Genomic DNA, 9,983 nt, shown 5'->3' on the forward strand with positions numbered 1-9,983 from the left:
TGGAGGCTAGCTTCCGGCCGAGAGGGGCGGCGGCAGTGATTAGGGCTCGGTGAAGTCGACAGAGGAGAAGAGAAGAAGAATTAAAGGGAAGGAGGAGAAGAAAACCGCTGCGACGGTTAGGGCAAGGGGAGAGGGCTTCGGCATGAGAGGAGAAGGGAAGAGGGTGCGCGGGTTTTCGGCGAGGAAGAGAAGAAATAAAGAAAAAGGAAAAAGGGAAAAGGAAATATAAAAATAGACATTTCCTCGCTTAAATGGGTAGCCTAAACAGACTTTTCCCGGGCCCCGTTTTTATCCCCGTTAACTCGTCCGTACGAGCTCCGAAAAAATCCCGAAAATTTTCCAAAAATTTCGAAAAATTCCCTTATTAATATTCGCCTATTTTTAGTATTTTACAGCATTACAATAGAACATATCGTTTAAATAGACGGAACAATATTTATTCTTTATTATAAATGAAAAGCCTTTCTTGTCCAAACAAGAAACTGAAATGATGTTCTTAGTAAGAGCAGGCACATAACAACATTCATTTAATTCTAGTACAAGCCCAGAGGGCAGAGATAGATAGTAAATTCCTACAGCAACAACAACAACCCGTGCTCCATTTCCTACTCGTAGGTCCACCTCGCCCTCGCCCTTCGTCAATGTCCTGCTATTTCTCAGCGCCTGCACATTAGTACAAATGTGAGAAGCACATCCGGTATCCAATACCCACGATGCAGAAATAGATAGATTGACTTCTATAGCATATATACCTGAAGTAGAAGTCTCACTTCTCTTCTTCTTAAGATCTTCCAGGTAAACTTTGCAGTTCCTCTTCCAGTGGAAGCAGGTAGCATCCTTGGCAACCCCTCCTTTAGGTTTCAGTGCCTTGCCTTTGCCCTTGGCTTGGGACTTTCCCTTACCTTTAGGCTTGCCCTTGCCTTTATGTTTTTGCACCATCAAAATAGAGTTAGGCTTTACCTTCTTAAGGTTTAGCTCAGCAGTTCTCAACATGCTTAGCAGCTCGGGCAGTTGCCTTTATCCCAACCTCTGTAGGTTTTCTATGTATCCAATCATCTTGAGCACATATGGACCTACGGGAGTCCCTTCTTGCATCTTGCACTGAAACAGTGCCTTGGAGATCTCGAATCTCTCGTGCCTCGCTTGTCCTTGATATAGTTGACGAAGATGTTCAACCATATCATAAGCTGACATCAACTCATGTTGCTTCTGAAGCTCAGAGTTCATGGTTGCGAGCATGATGCATGACACATCTAATGTGTCATCTTGATGCTTCTTATAAGCATCTCGGTCAGCTCGCGTGGCAGTGGCAGGAGGTGCCTCGGGAATGGGTTGCTCCAGGACGTACAGTTTTCTCTCTTGAGTGAGAACAATTCTCAGATTCCTGTACCAGTCCAGGAAATTAGCTCCATTGAGCTTGTCCTTGTCAAGGACAGAACGCAGGGAGAAGGTGTTCGTGTTTGTCGACATGGCAATCTACAACAGAAATAATGCAGAAAATAAATATCATATTCCAACTAGCATTTAATTAGGCCTTTAATTAAATGATGCTCCCACTGAATTATAGAATTTTTGTAGAATCAAGTCATGGATGTGGTCAAACCACACTTACTAGATTCTAACCGATTAGCTATAATTCTTGCGGGACAAGATCCACATCATACTACGCCTTGAGTTAGCTTTGGCTAAATCACCCAAGACTTAGTATGATCGGTAGATAACGAATTTATCAATTACGTCTCTATGCAACTCTTGTTTATAGGATCAAAAATCTCATTTACATTAAAACTTGAGTTAGTTTTGGCTAAATCGCCCAAGATTTAGTATAAATGTGATTTTTATCCTATCGTCCAACCGTTGGAAAATGCCTATAGTTATACCCGATCAAATTGAGTTAACTAGTTGTACTCAATCTAATTGAGTTTGTACTCACCCAAACCTTGATAGGCGGGACCAAGATTGTCCCTCCGCACCCTACCATGATAATATGCTTTGCTCTACTTTGGCAGATTCAACAACAACAAATGATCGAGGCAGTGATGGGTATCAAGACTTGGTAGGCATTTCGAGTTGACTCGATTAAGATCTAATCTAATCGTGGATTTGCATCTTATACACATCATGACACTAATTATCCTACACTAGCATGCATCACATACACACAAGCAATGAATAATTAAATTTTGATTAGGTCATGGCTCTACTATGATATTCTCAAGCCAATGAGAAGATCGGACGGTCAACCTAGGGTCAACAGCTTCTTCAAACTCCTCCCTTTGACCACCATGTGTTGCTCGCACCCTCCTCGTCGTTCCTTCTCGAGTGGACCTTCCACCGCTCCAATTTTTGTACATTACAAATATGAAACTCAAGTTACATTCGAGTCTAAAACTATTTTACAACAGGAATATAAAATGAGGAAGGTACGACACGCAGGTCGCATAATATATACAACACGCACATCACACAAAATGGCGCGCGGGCCATATTATGAATTACAACACATTTAGTCCAATCAAATTGGGTTTTTGGACCATGACCATCAAAAAATCATACATAATTCTAAATTATGTATTTTATATAAATTTCTGTAAATTTACTACTGTTTTTACAATTTTATGAGTTACAATTTTCGGCAGTCCCGTTTAGCGATTTTCGGGTTCGATCGCGGAACAATGCCCCTTGCGGGGTTAGGGGAAGTGCTCCTTCTCGTGAAATGAGTCTCACGAGTGTCCTACTATGATCTTACAGCGCCATAAGCCACTATCCTAAAACAATTTGGGCGGGACCTTGCCGTTTCGGAAAGTTTTTTTGGTAGTCGAAGCCTACAAGTGTCCTAGCACTTATTGCTTCGCCTCTACGAGAAAAATACCCATAAAATCTATAAAAATAGTAAAGTTACAGAAACTTACATATCTGAATTTTTGTCATAAAAACAAAAACAAAACAAGTACACGCTTCGCACGTGGCTCTGATACCATGTTAGGACTTTCGGGCCGCAAAAATTGCTTTTTGCATTGCGGAAACCCCGAAGTTCTTAGCCATTGGATCCGTGCGAAGATAAAATTTTCGTGTACTTAGTTTTTCTACTCTAGATCTACTTTAGATCTACATGTTAAGGAGTATACCTTTGAAGCGAAGCCCTTCACAAATCCCGCTCGTCCAAGGTTCTTTGGATCTCTAGTGTGTTCAAGTGGGCACACCTCTAGAAGTATCCACACGAACAAGAGATGGAGAGAATAACTAAGAGTGTGCTAGCACCCTTAGAGCTCACGGCAAGGATGAGAGGGAGAACAAGAAAGAAGAGAGGAGGAAGAAGAAGATGCCTTGAATGAAAATCAATTCATTCCATCACTAAAAGTGGTCGGCCACTTCAATGAGGTTTGTAACCTCCATGGAATCTCAAGAGTCAAGACTCTTGGTTTCCCTCATGAGGTGGCATACCATGAAGTTGCCTTGATGATGTGGTACATCATCATTGACCGGCCCTATGCCAAGTCACAATGACATGGCATTTGGTCAAGTCAAGGTCAAGTCAAACTTGACCATTCATCTTCCCTCTCAAGTCAAGTCAAACTTAACTTAAATTCTCCCATGGTTGATCAAATCTAACCATTAATTCAAGCCAATTTGATTTAATGAATCTCTATTCATTAAACTAAATTGATTTAATGAGTCATAATCTAAATTAGACTCATTGAACACATGAATCCAATTGAGTCCAACTCAATTAGTTTAATTTAGATTACTCTTAATCCAACTTGGTTCATCATATGAACCTAATCCTCTTGGTTCATCATATGAACCTATTCTCCATCTAATTGCCCTTTGTATGTGACCCTATAGGTTCTTGTAACGTTGACAATGCTCCTAAACCCATTTAGAAGCATAAGTAATGAGTGGTATCTAACAACACATCATTACTACCCAAGTTACAAGAATGTTGAGATCCAACATCACCTTGTGACTACTAATTGTGACCCTTCACAATATATGATAATGTCCTTCTATCCTTGATATCTAGATTGATCAAATGAGGCATAGACCGTGTCATCCTCTAATCAATCTATATCTTGAACTCCAAGTAGATTCACTCTAATCAAATGAGCTCAATATCTCATATTGACTCATTTGGGCATGGTCATGCACTTAGTGGTCTCACTCTATCAAGAATGATGATGTCACTTCTGTCATATAGGAGGGATAGATCTCATCTACATCACTCATATCCCTCCACATAATTTGTTACATACCCAGTAATCGCCTTTATAGTCCACCCAGTTACGGGTGACGTTTGACGAAGCCAAAGTATGTAACTCCTTATGTAGGGAACCATGGTGACTTCAGGTCCAAGGACTGATAGTCATACTAATAGTCACATGAGAAAGTATATGACACTCATATAACGATCCATGATACTTTCTCATGGCGGGTCATTCAGTATATATTCTCCAATGCATACCCATGTGTCAACTTGATATCTCTATATCCATGACTTGTGAGATCAAGTCATCGAGTTGACCTACATGCTAGTCTCATCGCATTAACATTGTCCCTGATTGTTAATACTTGACTAAGAATGATTAAGAGTAGTGTTATCTATATCATCTCACTATCGATTCAACCAATAGATTGATATAGATAAGAACCTTCTACTCATGGACGCTATTATACTTAGTTATTTGGCACCAATACAAGTAAGTATAATAACCATAAAAGAAATGCCTTTATAAACATATAGGAATATGATACATCGAGTCTATACAACAATCATCATATGATTGGCTCTAGGGCTCTAACTAACAACAAGCTTGTCTGTGACAATGGTAAACAATTTTAGGGTCACAAACTAAGAAAATGGGGCAAAGGATTTGACATCAAGCAACATTTCACCTCAGTGGCCTAACCACAGAGCAACGGGCAAATGGAGATGGTCAACTGAGAAATAATTCAAGAGATCAAAAATAAATTGGACCACATTAAAGATAGTTGGGTGGATGAATTGCCTCACATTCTCTGGGCCTACCGAACCATACCATGGGAGAGCACAGGAATGACTCCCTTCCACCTTATCTACGATGGATAAGAAGTCATCTTAGTAGAAATCGGGGAAGAATCTACACGAAGAAGCATCTACGGATAGGACAACTCTGACTAGTAACTCTTTGACCTCGACTTGATCACTGAGACTAGAGAAAAAGTAGTTGCTCAAATAATTGCATATCGATAGAGGATTTGTTGTAATTACAACAAACGAGTCATTCCTCATGCTTTTCAAGTTGGAGACTTGGTCTGGAGAAAGGTCAAGTCGGTTGGAGACATCAACAATCTGGAACCACAATGGGGAGGACTATTTTGGGTGACTTGTAAGCAGAGTTCAGGGGCATACTACTTGGAAGATGAGAGCGGCAAGAAGCTTGATCGTCCATGGAGCACCAATCATTTGAAGCTCTATCATTCCTAAGCAGTTCTCGTATTCTTCGTTTATCTTTCAAGCACTATCGACATTTTGTATCGTATTTTTTTATCAACGAAAAGGTACTTCCGGTAGACTCATGTCTTCTCTTCCAAACTCTCCCAACTCAAATATAGTCAGGATTGATATCCCAACAACAGTATCAACCTCTCCTTTGTATAAGGGTTGAGTGCATATCGTATTACCAATATCCTTTTTAGAGCTCAAACTCCCCCGACTCAGACATAGTCGAAGTTGAGATCTAGGCTAAATACCAATCTCCCTTTTATATAAGGATAGAGCACATAGTGTATTTCCAATGTCCTTTTTAGGGCCCAAACTCTTCCGACTCGGACATAGTCGGGGTCGAGATCCAAATCTTAATGGTAATAACCTCAATTTCATATAAGGATTAAGCACATACCGTATCTCCATTGATTATATCCTTTTCAGGGCTCAGACTCCCCTAGCTCGGACATAGTCATGGTCATGATCTAAAGCTCGATGGTATTAACCTCTCCTTCATACAAGGATTGAGTGCATACTATATCTCTATCGATAATATCCTTTCTAGGGCCTAAATCTTTATGACTTGGATATAGTCAAGGTCGAGATTCAGATAATGGTATCAATGCCCCCTTTGTATAAGGGTCAAGCACATATCGTTTCTTCCCCTTCAATATCTTTTTAAGAATTCAAACTCTCTCGACTTGAACATATTTTGGGTCAAGATCTAGGCTACAGTATTAACCTCCCCTTCATACAAAGGTCGAGTATATATCGTATAACCAATGCCATTTTCAGGCCCAAACACCCCCGACTTAGACATAGTTAGGGACAAGATCCAGACAATAAAATCAACCTCCCTTTCATACAAGAGTTGAGTATATATCGCGCACCAATGTCCTTTTTAGGGCCTAAATTCTTTTAATTTATACATAGGGTCAAGATGCAAGGCTTGATGGTATCAACCTTTCCTTTGTACAAGGGTCAAGCGTATAACATATCTCCATCGACAATATCATTTTCAGGGCTCAAACTCTCCCAACTCAGACATAGTCGGAGCCAAGATCCAAGCAACGGTATCAATGATGTGCGTAGATTGTATACACTTGTTTAGCATGTTTTGACGCATATTCACATATTTTGCACATGCTTTGTCTACGTATTTTTGTACTTCCATCTTTCCTTTTAGCATATTTACTCTTTTTTTTCAGAGATCTGCTTTTGTGCATTTTCTGTACACAGGAATTGAATTTGGTGAAGAATGCATGTTTAAGGCCAAATCTGCGAGCGAAGCAATGGAAGAAGACACCTTACCTGAACCACACACGACCCTGCCATGGGGGATTGCCCAGGCCATGTAGAGATGAGAGGTCGTGTAGCTGCAGCAGAGAAGGGAGATAGCTTGGCTGTGTGAACCTCACACAGTCGTGCCAAGTTTTGAAGCCCAATGAAGCCTAGGTCGTGTACACCACACGACCATGTATGTTTTCCAGAGACTAGAGAAGCCTCGGCCGTGTATATCACATGGTCGTGTGAGTTTTCCAGTGGGCAAGAGAGTGTCGGCCGTGTGCACCCCACGGTCGTGCCAGGTTTCCAGAGGCAGAGGCAGCTTAGGCCGTGTAGATCTACACGGTCGTGCAGGAGAGTCATGGTAGATGCTTGACACGGTCGTGTAAGGTTAGCAGAGAGGAGAGTGGTTCTGGCCGTGTGAACCTCACACGGTCGTGCCACGGGGTCGTGTGGTGTCCAAACCTTCCCTCTATAAAAGGCTTCCTTCATGAATTGAAAGGGGATCTTCTCCCCTTTGGGAGAAAGCGAGATTTGGGTGATTTCCCTTCATCTTGGAGGGATTTTCTAGCGATTCTAGGGAGGATCTTCACCGATTCGACTCCAAGATCGTGGGATTGGATCCGAAGACCGTTATTCTTCGTAGATAAGTTTTCTTTCTCTCTTTTCTTGAATTTAGGGGATCAAGAATGCTTGTAATACTTCTTTCTTCGATTTATGGAGTAGAGCTTTTGTTCTAGGATGGAGGGAGTATTTGTAAGGATATCTTGATGTAAAACTCTTGTGGATATGCTAATTTTCCATTTCTATAATTTTGTCCTGTTTTGTATCTATTTGATCTTGTGTGGAATGTTGTAATTGTACCTAATTACTATGCTTGATTGAGGGTTTGGATATCTTGTGGATCTTGTAGAGGTAATTCCTCATTCAATTTTTCGAGGGATCTTCATGATAGGAACATGCCCGTGTAAGGACGTTTGAGGGATTATCTTGAAGGAGAAATTAGGTTATTCAAGGGGGTAGGATAGATTTGTGCATTAATCTTTATTTCTAGATGAGTTTGATGAGATATGAATCCTTATGTTGATTATCCTAGGGGCGCACGTGACAGGCAAGCCCGTGTAAGGACAACATAGGTTCATTCCTAATTGATCAATCTAGCTGTAGATTTCAGTCCTAGGTCGGTTGTCTATTGCAAGAGAGAACCAACAACCTTCTACAAATGATGGACAATTGAGGAATGAGATTTGGGTAGATCATTTACATTGAATAACCTTACAAAGAAACTAAAATTCCTAGAACATCCCTTATCATTGCCCTTATTCTTGTTTCCTATCCTTTCATTTACATCTTTACCTTTGGTAGATTTACTTTGTACTTGTTAACTCATTGAATTGTTGTTTAGCTAATTCGCATTGAGATATTCCTAGTGCTTATTCCAGTCCCTATGGATACGATAATCTTTTATATTACTTGCGATATTTCCGTACACTTGCGGAGGTCAACAAGTTTTTGGCGCCGTTGCCGGGGACTGCGCTATAACATTAGGGATTATCAATTGAGTTAGACTAAACATAACTTTTCTTTTCTTTTCATTAGCATAATTGAAACTAATCTTTAGAATTCTGTTTTCATCATTTGCTTATCTTTCTAATTCTTGACAATATTTTTTTGTTGTTGCAATTCTAATTCTAATTCTAACTTTGCATTCTTGATTTCTAGCACTCTAATCTAACTTTTCTCCGTTTTCTCTTTTGATCCAGTTTCTTTTTTCTTTTCTTTTGTAAACATATCTTGCAATCTTTAGCATATGAATTATTCTAGACATTTTTCTTTTTCCTTTTATCTTTTCTTTCTTGTTTTCATTATGCACTTTATTTCTTGCAATTTAAATTCTGCATTTTCTTTCTTGATTTTCATATTGAGAATCATTATTTGAAGCATGGGATAGATTCAAGAGTCTTCAAAGACAATGCCCTCATCATGGTTTTAAAAAATGGTTGATTCTGTACATATTCTATAGGGGAATTTCTTTCTCAGATAAGTATTTATTAGATTCATCAGCTGGAGGTTTTTTTATGGATAAGAGTGTAGATGAAGCATATATGTTAATTGATCAAGTGACATTGAACCTCTATGAATGGTCGAACATAGGTTGAATGGAATCTCCCTAAAAAATTCAAGAAGTGCAAGCCATAAATGTAAGAGAGCCTGTCAATCAAAATGCAGCTCAACCATCCAAGAAAGTTGAAGTTCACAAGTCATAAAATGAGGAGTTCAAACATTTAGGGGCAAATATTGAAAGTATTGTTTCAAAATGGTTTAAAGAAGATCCCCCTCCTTCGCAGACAAGATCTAGTGAAAAGTGTGATGATGTTGGGTTGAGAATTGAAAAAATCATGAAGAACTTCTGAAGAAGGACATGTTTAGAATTGAGGAGAAGAACAATAGAAGACCACATGAACTCAGTTCCATTATTCCAGGAGGTTCCCAAATGCCACAAGTACCTTTCCCTCAACGATTGATCATACCAACACTAGATAAGCAAGTTGAATCTCCTCCAAAAGCTCAAAGGTAATTTGGGAAAAAGGAAGTTAAATCTTTCCCAGGACCTTCACTAAGGGTTCCTTTTCCACAAAGGTTAGTGGGGGTCAATGAAAATAAAGACTTCGGCAAATCCTATGACACTAATATGGTTGAGTGCAAATTTTTGAATGTATATAAAGATGAAGACTCTTCATATGAGGATTGTGATGATAATGCAGTGGATAACGAGTTTTTAGATCTACCTCTAGGTCTTATTGAAAATAGTGAAATTGAATTTTCAGATGATGAATGTGATGTGGTAGATTAACTTAAAACTACAAGTGAAGTTATTGATCCTCTTGTTATTGATTCTCCTATTGAGGACATAGATGTTGGTTTATTTTTTGATGTTTGTGTTGATGATGATGATATGGAAAAATGTGTAGGGAGCTGTGTTGTGGAAGAAGCATCTCAAGAATCACTTCCTTTGTCCACACAATCCTTAGATGTTGTAAGAGTTGCAAGGATTGAGCATGTTGTGGACCAATGTGTAGGGACTCATGTAGATATAGTAGAGTCTCAAGAATCACCATCATTGATATCATCAACGCCTGAGCCATCATTTGATTTAGAGGAAGTCACATCTACATGTTTAGAAATTTCAGGTATTTCTTAGCAAAGTAAGGTTAGTATTTCTTGTGATCTTTTG

The 9,983-nt window shown here is 39.4% G+C and overlaps 1 pseudogene; it reads right to left on the minus strand.

Annotated features, from left to right (window-relative positions):
* Positions 1-8,638: 8,638 nt before the first annotated feature.
* Positions 8,639-8,738, minus strand: LOC122022062 (annotated as a pseudogene).
* Positions 8,739-9,983: the final 1,245 nt, after the last annotated feature.

The sequence above is a fragment of the Zingiber officinale genome, chromosome 9A (genome assembly GCF_018446385.1).
Source record: "Zingiber officinale cultivar Zhangliang chromosome 9A, Zo_v1.1, whole genome shotgun sequence".
NCBI lineage: Eukaryota > Viridiplantae > Streptophyta > Magnoliopsida > Zingiberales > Zingiberaceae > Zingiber > Zingiber officinale.